The sequence below is a fragment of the Bubalus bubalis genome, chromosome 2 (assembly GCF_019923935.1).
Source record: "Bubalus bubalis isolate 160015118507 breed Murrah chromosome 2, NDDB_SH_1, whole genome shotgun sequence".
NCBI lineage: Eukaryota > Metazoa > Chordata > Mammalia > Artiodactyla > Bovidae > Bubalus > Bubalus bubalis.
This window is the reverse complement of record NC_059158.1, coordinates 34,895,477-34,905,551: the sequence shown is the minus strand read 5'-3', so window position 1 is coordinate 34,905,551 and position 10,075 is coordinate 34,895,477. Positions and strand designations below refer to the sequence as shown.

General features: G+C 41.5%; 1 pseudogene; it reads left to right on the top strand.

The window, feature by feature from the left end:
- Positions 1 to 36: 36 nt before the first annotated feature.
- LOC102396018 lies at positions 37 to 9,431 on the top strand (annotated as a pseudogene).
- Positions 9,432 to 10,075: the final 644 nt, after the last annotated feature.

The following is a 10,075-nucleotide window of genomic DNA, read 5'->3' as shown; positions in this document are numbered from 1 at the left end:
GTAAGTGATGGGAATGTAAAAAACCTGCAAGGCGTTATGTGGGAGATTACGCACCTTGGCAAGAGCGACCGACGAAGTCCCGGCTCCCATAGAAGCCGCACCACGGCCAACAATTTACTTTCTAGTTTGCCTCTTTTGCAGAAGTTGAAATTGAGGATGGGGAAGTGCGGAATGGGGGCGATTCGGGAGCGAGAATCAAACCCAAAGCAGGCATCCGAGTAAAATTGTCGCCGTCTCAACCAGAACACTTATCGGGAACGTCGCTCACCGCTAGGGGTCCACATCGTGACAGCTAGGAGGCCTGGAGAGTTTGCAAGCGATTTGGAACCCTCCAGTCTGCTACCAGAATTTTCCTGGACACTTGGATGCAGTGGTGGTCCCTGTATACTACTAAGTACAAAAGTTAAAAAAAAAAAAAAAAAGAAGAAAAGCAATGGTCAAAATATGAAAGAAAAATGTTGACGCTAAATTGAACTCTTCAAAATAAAGTACTAATGGCTTGAAAGTTTTCCTCTATTAACTAGAAACACAAAGCCTGAAATTGGTATGAAAATCAGGTTTCTGTTTGCAAAGAAGAGGCAAGACAAAGAAAAAATTACTTACAAAAGATTTCCATTTTCTTTTTTTTTTTTTTTTGATAGAGCTGTGGGGCTTGTGGGATCTTAATTTCCTGACCAGGGATTGAACCCTAGCCTGGCAGTGAAAGCGCTAAGCCCTAACCACTGGACTGCCAGGGCATTCCCTAAGATTCCCATTTTCTAATTTATATTTTTCATATTAAATTTAGAGTCTCTCCAATTTCACATATTTGTATAATGGCATTTGCTTACCTCATAGCTTAGTAAAATTAAAATAAATTTTTACTAATTGATTTCTCTCACACCCATCTTTCTTCACTCAACATTACTTGCTTGCTCCCTATAGGCATTTGAATTTTCAGTTGCTGACTTTGGATTTTGTGGCCTAAAGAGGCCTTCATCATGTCAAGATTCTTAATATATTCTTCCATATTTATTAACACTTTTAATGATTTTGTTTCCCATATTCAGTTTACATGGAATTTTATATATGAACCCTTGCATAGTCCATTAAATTAAATCTGAGATTATTTTTCACAGATGGATAGCCGATTTTGTTTGAAACATAAGTTGGGATTATCTGTATACTGGGAAGTCACCATGAGGGAATGCTGCTGCTGCTGCTGCTAGGTCGCATCAGTCGTGTCCGACCCCGTGCGACCCTATAGATGGCAGCCCACCAGTTCCCCCTTCCCTGGGATTCTCCAGGCAAGAACACTGGAGTGGCTTGCCATTTCCTTCTCCAATGCATGAAAGTGAAAAGTGAAAGTGAAGTCGCTCAGTCGTGTCAGACTCTTAGCGACCCCATGGACTGCGGGCTACCAGGCTCCTCCGTCCATGGGATTTTCCAGGCAAGAGTACTGGAGTGGGGTGCCATTGCCTTCTCTGTATGAGGGAATGAGTTATCAGCTAATGAATGAACGCTGTCAAATGCCAGTTATCCACATCTCAATCCAGTTCTGTTGTTTTCTTTTAACTGTGTAATGTGACAGTAAAGAGCTTTCCTTATTATTTTTTTTTTAAAGAAAGCTCTTTACTGTCACATTAAAGAGCTTTCTTTAATGTGATTTCTCTGTGAAAAGAAAACTACCAGGATTGATGGTAGTAAAAGAAGTAAAAGTAAAGCCATCTGAGAAAGTGATGGCTCTTAAGCAGAAAATATGAGTTATGTACAAGGTTTCTGAGCAGTCTAAAAACATATTTCATAACATGTGCGACAGAGACCTGCAATCAAAGATTTAGATACACTAGCTCAGCAGGTAAAAGTCCTATCAGAGAAGGGTGACAGCCTCTGTAAGTGAGGCTGCCATGTAAAATGTCCTGGAAATTGGTGTTAGTCATCTGTGAATGGTAAAGAACCTGCCAATTCAGGAGATGCTGGAAATGCCAGTTTGATCCCTGTGTTGGGAAGATCCCCTGGAGGAGGAAATGGCAACCCACTCTAGTATATTCTTGCCCTACAGTTTGTTGGGTTGCAAACAGTCGGATGCAACTGGGTGACTGAGCACTCGTGCACCATATCTGGGGCTCCTCTCATGCTTAACACCAAAAAAAGAATGCTTCCTTCCCCATTTCAAAAAGGGGAGTCTTATGACTATTTCTAGTCACTACAGCTGTGAATGCAAGCACCTTGTATTGCCTCTGGGAAATCAAGAAAGAGTAGTTATAAAATGCTTTTTCTTTCCTTGCTGTGGAACTGAAGAAGCTACGTGCTCCAGAAGGTACAGCCTGTCAGCCTGGGTCCTAAGTGACTGTGTGGAGCAGAGTACCAATTAAAACTCTGCCAGAGGTGTACACTTGGTCTTTACTATTCTGTGTATGAATTTTGGTTACCCATTGCTTTTGGTGTGATCTAAACAAATATGAATAAAATGTGAATAGGTGTTTATAGCTCATTGGAGTCGATATATGCTAAATCAGGGATAGGTACACTATCAACTTTTCCTCTTCAATCCTTCTCTAATATTGAATAATTACTTTTATCAGGGGAGCTGGCCCCCAGGGTTAATAATTGGAAAACTCCCTTGCTTCCTCTTCACACCTGCCCTAAATATAATTCAACTCTCAACTTCATTCGAGCTAAAGGTTTGCCCCTCCTCTAGCTTTTGCCTGCTTCACGTGTGAGTCTTGCTGTGTGCCAAGGTGTGCCAAGTTTCTCCACATTCCTGGGCTTTACTCATCAGAGTTTACTCCTGTCTTGCTGGCCAACTGCTATTTCTGAACCTCTCCCCCAGGGTTTGGTATAAGAGGAGAAGAGCTTAGGGGAAAGGGCCACAGCTTTTCCCACTTGGGGCAAGATGCTGTTATCTTCAAAAGTTGGTTCTCTGTGGACTTGGAGGACTCACAAAAGTTGGCTCTTTCTCTCTTGTGTGTGTCACTGTTGTGGGCTTTTTTTTTAAGCTCTCTTACTGGGACCTAGGCAATGCCTCTCCTCTGGTTAACTGCCTATGACTCCTCTCTCCCCGCCCCCAAGTTCATGGCCTTCTGCAGGTTCTGTAAAATATACTCTCCTGAAGTTCCTTTCCTCTCAGAGCATCCTTCATGGGAAGGACCTTTTTAATGACTCCAAGTCATTTCCTTCTAGGTATACTTGTCCACAGGACAACTCCTGCATCTTTGCCCTACTGGCAAGGGCAGTGCAGCTCACTCTCCATGCAACCCACCTTACTCACCATCCCAGGAAAGCTGGTCAGCCAGCATTTTGCATATGGACGTCCTCAGGTGGGAGTTAGGACGTGAGTCCCTGTGGACTTTCTAAATCCAGGAGATCTAAGCCAAACATTCTGCAAGGTGCTAGTGGAGGTCTCTATCTCACTTGGCTCTGTGTGTGTGTGTGTGTGTGTGTCCGTGTGTGTGTTAGTCACTCAGTCATGTCCAACTCTTTGTGACCCCATGGGCCATAGCCCACTAGGCTCCTCTGTCCTTGGAATTCTCCAGGCAAGAATACTGGAGTGGGTACCCATTCCCTTCTCCATGGGATCTTCCCAACCCAGGGGTCAAACCCAGGTCTCCCACATTACAGGCAGATTCTTCACAGTCTGAGCCACCAGGGAAGTCCCCACTTGGATTTAGGCAAAGGGGAAAACCCCCCCTCTACCTCCCCACAATTCTAATTCCCTTATATTGATTCAGTGTGGATAATTATTAATAGTAATGCTGGCAGATGGGTTCACAGTCTCATCCCATCTCCCTTTGAAGTGGATGGGAGAAGAGGTTGCCTGGCATCTATTGTGTTGCTTTCTGCCTTTGAGACCTTGGCTGAAACTCCAGAGACAACAGGGAGCATCTAACTAACATCCTGTCACAACTCCTGTCTGTCATCAATTCAAGAAACTCTTATTAGGACTTCCCTGATAGTCCAGAGTACATCATGAGAAACACTGGACTGGAAGAAACACAAGCTGGAATCAAGATTGCCGGGAGAAATATCAATAACCTGAGATACACAGACGACACCACCCTTATGGAAGAAAGTGAAGAGGAACTAAAAAGCCTCTTGATGAAAATGAAAGTGGAGAGTGAAAAAGTTGGCTTAAAGCTCAACATTTAGAAAACGAAGATCATGGCATCCGGTCACATCACTTCATGGGAAATAGATGGGGAAACAGTGGAAACAGCGGCAGACTTTATTCTGGGGGGCTCCAAAACCACTGCAGATGGTGACTGCAGCCATGAAATTAAAAGACGCTTACTCCTTGGAAGGAAAGTTATGACCAACCTAGATAGCATATTCAAAAGCAGAGACATGACTTTGCCAACAAAGGTCCGTCTAGTCAAGGCTATGGTTTTTCCTGTGGTCATGTATGGATGTGAGAGTTGGACTGTGAAGAAGGCTGAGTGCCTAAGAATTGATGCCTTTGAACTGTGGTGTTGGAGAAGACTCTTGAGAGTCCCTTGGACTGCAAGGAGATCCAACCAGTCCATTCTGAAGGAGATCAGCCGTGGGTTTTCTTTGGAAGGAATGATGCTAAAGCTGAAACTCCAGTACTTTGGCCAGCTCATGCGAAGAGTTGACTCATTGGAAAAGACTCTGATGCTGGGAGGGATTGGGGGCAGGAGGAAAAGGGGACGACAGAGGATGAGATGGCTGGATGGCATCACCGACTCGATGGACGTGAGTCTGAGTGAACTCCGGGAGTTGGTGCTGGACAGGGAGGCCTGGCATGCTGTGATTCATGGGGTCGCAAAGAGTCGGACACAACTGAGCAACTCAACAGAACTGAACGAATGGTCCAGTGGTTAAGACTCTGCACTTCCAATGTAGGGGGCACAGTTTCGATCCCTGGTTGGGAAACTAAGATCCACAAGTTGCATGGTGTGGCTAAAAAAAAAAGAGAGAAACTCTTACTAAACTCTTATTAGACAGATGAAAACAGGTTACAGCTTTTACACACACACACACACACACACACACACACACACACACACATGCACCCTGTAGCAGACATATAGCAATGATAGATAGAACTTGAAAAGAGTAAAGCAATCTAAGCTTTAAAACATCACCTCTGTGAATTTGCTAAAGTCATAGAGCCCATGGGCTCTGAAATAAGTCTGGAAGCAAGGGTAGCAGTCAGAGATTTGTGCCTCCCAGGAGGTGGGGGACCTGGGACGGATTTTCAGCTTGAAGCCAAGGACACCCTTGCAAGCTGAACAAAACTGTTGTCAACCTTCTGCTTGGGGCTATAGCCTTATGAAAAGCTGTGTGCTGAGAGGGTGGGACAAAAATGTTGACAGTCTTTAGATGAGAACTGAGCCTAGGCACTCCCTGTGAGTGGAATGGCAATAGTGTGATACTCTACATATCAGTAATAATGAAACAGAGCAGGACCCTACGGTCTTTGCCCCCCATGTCCTCTGCCTGCCTTTTGTCTGTGGAAAAACTTAGGCTAAGAGTAAGTTTAATCAGAGAAGTGAGTACATGCAGAAACAAAGGAAAGCAGTCAAAGAAGACCAAATAATAATAATGTAATAATTGAGCATAGTTAAGGACCTTTAGTTCCTCCTCAAGGGCTGTAGAGGAGAAGGCAATGGCAACCCACTCCAGTACTCTTGCTTGGAAAATCCCATGGACAGAGGAGCCTGGTAGGCTGCAGTCCATGGGGTCGCTAAGAGTCGGACACGACTGAAGTGACTTAGCAGCAGTAGCAGCAGCAAGGGCTATAGATAATGCTCTGAGCCATATCTATATGGCTTATAGATGATCTGTCTTATAGATATTAAAACAAAAACCACCACAATATTGTAAAGTAATTAGCCTCCAATTAAAATAAATTAATTAATTAAAAAGAAAAACAGCAGGTGGAAGAAGCTAACTGCATGATAATTAGGCTGTACCCATGACATAAGCTGCTACAATTCCAAGAATTGTCTTCAAGAAATGGGAACAGATGAACCCTGGAACTGAAGATTAACTGTACCTAAAATAACCAAGATGATGCTGGTAAGACCACCAATGACCAATTTGAAGATGACTATCAGAGCTGACTGTGCTTTGTGTACGTAGCCCCCTCTCCGGGTCTGTAAAAGCTCTTACCCACTGCTTGTGGTGGAGGGAGGGGGGCAGTTTGCCTTTGACAGACGTCTGCCCTTCCCCAACAGTTGCTGGCATCTGAAATAAAGCAAACTTTCCCTTCCACCAGCTTGGCCTGTTTATTGGTTTTTGAGTGGGGAGCAGCTGACCCCACTTTTTGGTAATAATTGTAATTAGAAAGCATGATATTCTGTTAAATATGGTGGATTCAATTCATGCCTTTGTCACTATTAAGTCCCTAAACACCACTCAAGTGACTGTAAAGGATTTTGTTTCTTTTTTAAGATATAATCTCATATATGCAGTGTGGGAGTGTGAGAGATATTGCCCCGTGGGGTTGATTTTAGTCAATGGGAGACATATTATTAGAAATGTAAACTGCTTGCTAACACACAAATAATACAACTTGAGCTTCAAATTTCATAAGATATAGTTTTGTCTTCTCTGTTTCTTTAGCCCTTTTTATTGTCTAAATGACCATATGAAAAGGTGCTAAACAGTTATCAGAGAAGTGAGAAAAGATACAAAAAAAATTTCTAAAATAATTAAAACTTAATTAAAATTAAAATTTAAGGGGCATATAGCCATGGGAACTATCATACAGGGTTGATAGGCATGTAAGTTACCATTGCCACTTTGAAACATTGGCAATAATTTTTTCTTTCTTTTTTTTCTCTATCATGCTGGGTCTTCATTGCTGCATGGGTTTTCTCTAGTGGTGAATTGGGACTACTCTTTAGTTGCGGTGCATGGGTTTCTCATTGTGATGGCTTCTCTTGTTGCAGAACATGGGCTCTGGGCTCTCAGGCTTCAGTAGTTGTGGCTCCTGGGCTCTAGAGCACAGGCTCAATAGCTGTGGCCCGTGGGATCTGCAGCATGTGGGATCTTCCCGGATCAGGGATCAAACCTGTGTCTCCTGCATTGGCAGGTGGATTCTTTACCACTGAGCCACCAGGGAAGCCTGGCAATATTTTTTAAAGTTGAACATATACAGTGTGATCCAGCATTTCCTAAGTATATACCCATGAGAAATACCCACATATGTGCATCAAAAAGATAAGAAAAAGTTCTGGAAATGAATTGTGGTGATAGTTGTACAATATTGTGAATGTACTTAATGCCACTGGATTTTATATTTAAAAATGAATAAAAGGGGAAATATGTATGTTTTACCACAATAAAAATGACACACAAAAGTGTTCTCATGGAATTATTTATAGTAGTAAATATTTCAACTGTAGAATGAATACTGTAGAATTTCAACTGTAGTAGATTCATACAATGGAATACCATATACCAGTGGAAACGAAGACTATCACTAGGTGCAGCTATATGGATTTCACAGATACAATGTTGTACTAAAGAAAGCCACACACAAAAATACAAATTATATGATTTTATTTGTACCAAGTTCAAAAAGTAAACAAAATGAATTATGGTGTTTGAAGTCCAGGTAGTGGTTACATGAGGGGAGTTTCTGGAACCTTTTCTATTTCTTGATTTAGATGTATTCATTTTGTGATAATTCATCAAGCTATACACTTAGGATTTTTGCAGTTTTCTGTATGTTCAGTTCAGTTCAGTTCAGTCGCTCAGTAGTGTCCGACTCTTTGGGACCCCATGAATCACAGCATGCCAGGCCTCCCTGTCCAGCACCAACTCCCAGAGTTCACTCAGACTCACGTCCATCGAGTCGGTGATGCCATCCAGCCATCTCATCCTCTGTCGTCCCCTTTTCCTCCTGCCCCCAATCCCTCCCAGCATCAGAGTCTTTTCCAATGAGTCAACTCTTCGCATGAGCTGGCCAAAGTACTGGAGTTTCAGCTTTAGCATCATTCCTTCCAAAGAAAACCCACGGCTGATCTCCTTCAGAATGGACTGGTTGGATCTCCTTGCAGTCCAAGGGACTCTCAAGAGTCTTCTCCAACACCACAGTTCAAAGGCATCAATTCTTAGGCACTCAGCCTTCTTCACAGTCCAACTCTCACATCCATACATGACCACAGGAAAAACCATAGCCTTGACTAGACGGACCTTTGTTGGCAAAGTCATGCCTCTGCTTTTGAATATGCTATCTAGGTTGGTCATAACTTTGCTTCCAAGGAGTAAGCGTCTTTTAATTTCATGGCTGCAGTCACCATCTGCAGTGATTTTGGAGCCCCCTAAAATAAAGTCTGCCGCTGTTTCCACTGTTTCCCCATCTATTTCCCATGAAGTGATGTGACCGGATGCCATGATCTTCATTTTCTGAATGTTGAGCTTTAAGCCAACTTTTTCACTCTCCTCTTTCACTTTCATCAAGAGGCTTTTTAGTTCCTCTTCACTTTCTGCCATAAGGGTGGTGTCATCTGCATATCTGAGGTTATTGATATTTCTCCCGGCAATCTTGATTTCAGCTTGTGCTTCTTTATGTATGTTAGGGAGAGGGATAGATTGGGTGTTTGAGGCTGGTAGATGCAAACTGTTGTATTTAGAATGGATAAACAAGTCCTAATGTATAGCACAGGGAACTATATTCAATATTCTGTGATAAACCATGATAGAAAAGAATATTAAATATGTATATATATATATATATTTTTTTTAAACTGAAATCTCTGGAGTCCATCTACCCTGACTTCTTCAGAGCGTGATTGTATGTTGATCCAACCCTCTTAACAACTGGTCTTCCAATGAACTTTCCTGATACCATATTCTCCTTTGGTAGTATTTCAGCTAAGTATCAGAAAAATCCAACCAGGTTCACCATTCCTGTGACATATAAGGCTGGAGAAAACAATGAAACTGTCCTGCCCTCCCTCCTCAAGTTTACATATATGGAAAAGCACACAGATGAAGCTCCCCTCTAGGAAATACTCTCCCAGAAAAACCTAGAAATAAAGTTACTAGTTTTACAGGCAGATGAAAGCTTTTCTATAGTATGATTTTTAGCAATAGCGGTCCAGTAAAATTAAGTGAAATGGTAGATCAAATAGAAACTTGAAGACAAGAAGAAGAGCAGAAGCTGAAAAACAATTATTTTATGGTACTCCTATTACTATTCAAAATTTCTTAAGTTGGAAGGCCAAGTTTAATACAGAACTCTTGGAAATGTTTTTAAATGAATGAAAGTAAAGGAACAAGCAGGAAAAAGTAAATTAAGTGGGAAACAGCTGTTTGAAACAGATCATAATCCTGACACAGCTAATATCCAGTTCTTGGAGTATGCTGGATACAGCGTGGAGGTAGATGAGTCACTTGTCCAGAAATTAAATGACTTGGATCCAGAGGATAAGGAGGATGATCCAGACTACAATCCTGCTGACCAGAGAGTGACTTGACCAACTAGTAAACTATCCTCATCTTAAAGAGGCTTGACTGCCACAGCATCTATGTCTATGCTGAGGGTGTGTATTGATTTTCTTTTCTTTTTTTCATAAGAAAAAATAATTTTCAGGAAAAAAGTCTTCTGACAGCTTTTATCATTGAGCTTAATAAACCGACCTTAAAATTTCAATCAGTAAAAATAATAAACTCCAGGTAATGATATGCATGCTGAAATCTTTAAGAGTGAAATGTGCTAATATCTGTCATTTCCTTCCAAGTGAATAAAAAATAAGACCCTTGAAATCAATAGAAGAAAGGATGAATAAATGGAAAGTTGCACGATAAGGCAGATAAAGTAAAATCTTAACTGTAGAAATTAGGTGTTGAGCATTTGGGTATCACTGTACAATTCTTTCAACTTTTAAGTGTGAACATTTTCAGAATTAAGTAAAAGCCTCACCAGATTGTGAATCACCATATTGTACTTATAATATTGTACATCAACTATACTTCAATAAATAATGAGTATATAAACAATTCCTCTGTCCAAAACTTCATTAGATGCTGATAAAGTGATTTATAGAGAAAAATGTATAGTTCTAAATGTTTATATTACAAAAGAAAAGTTAAAAAAATTGCTTGGCTAAGTTTCCAGTTC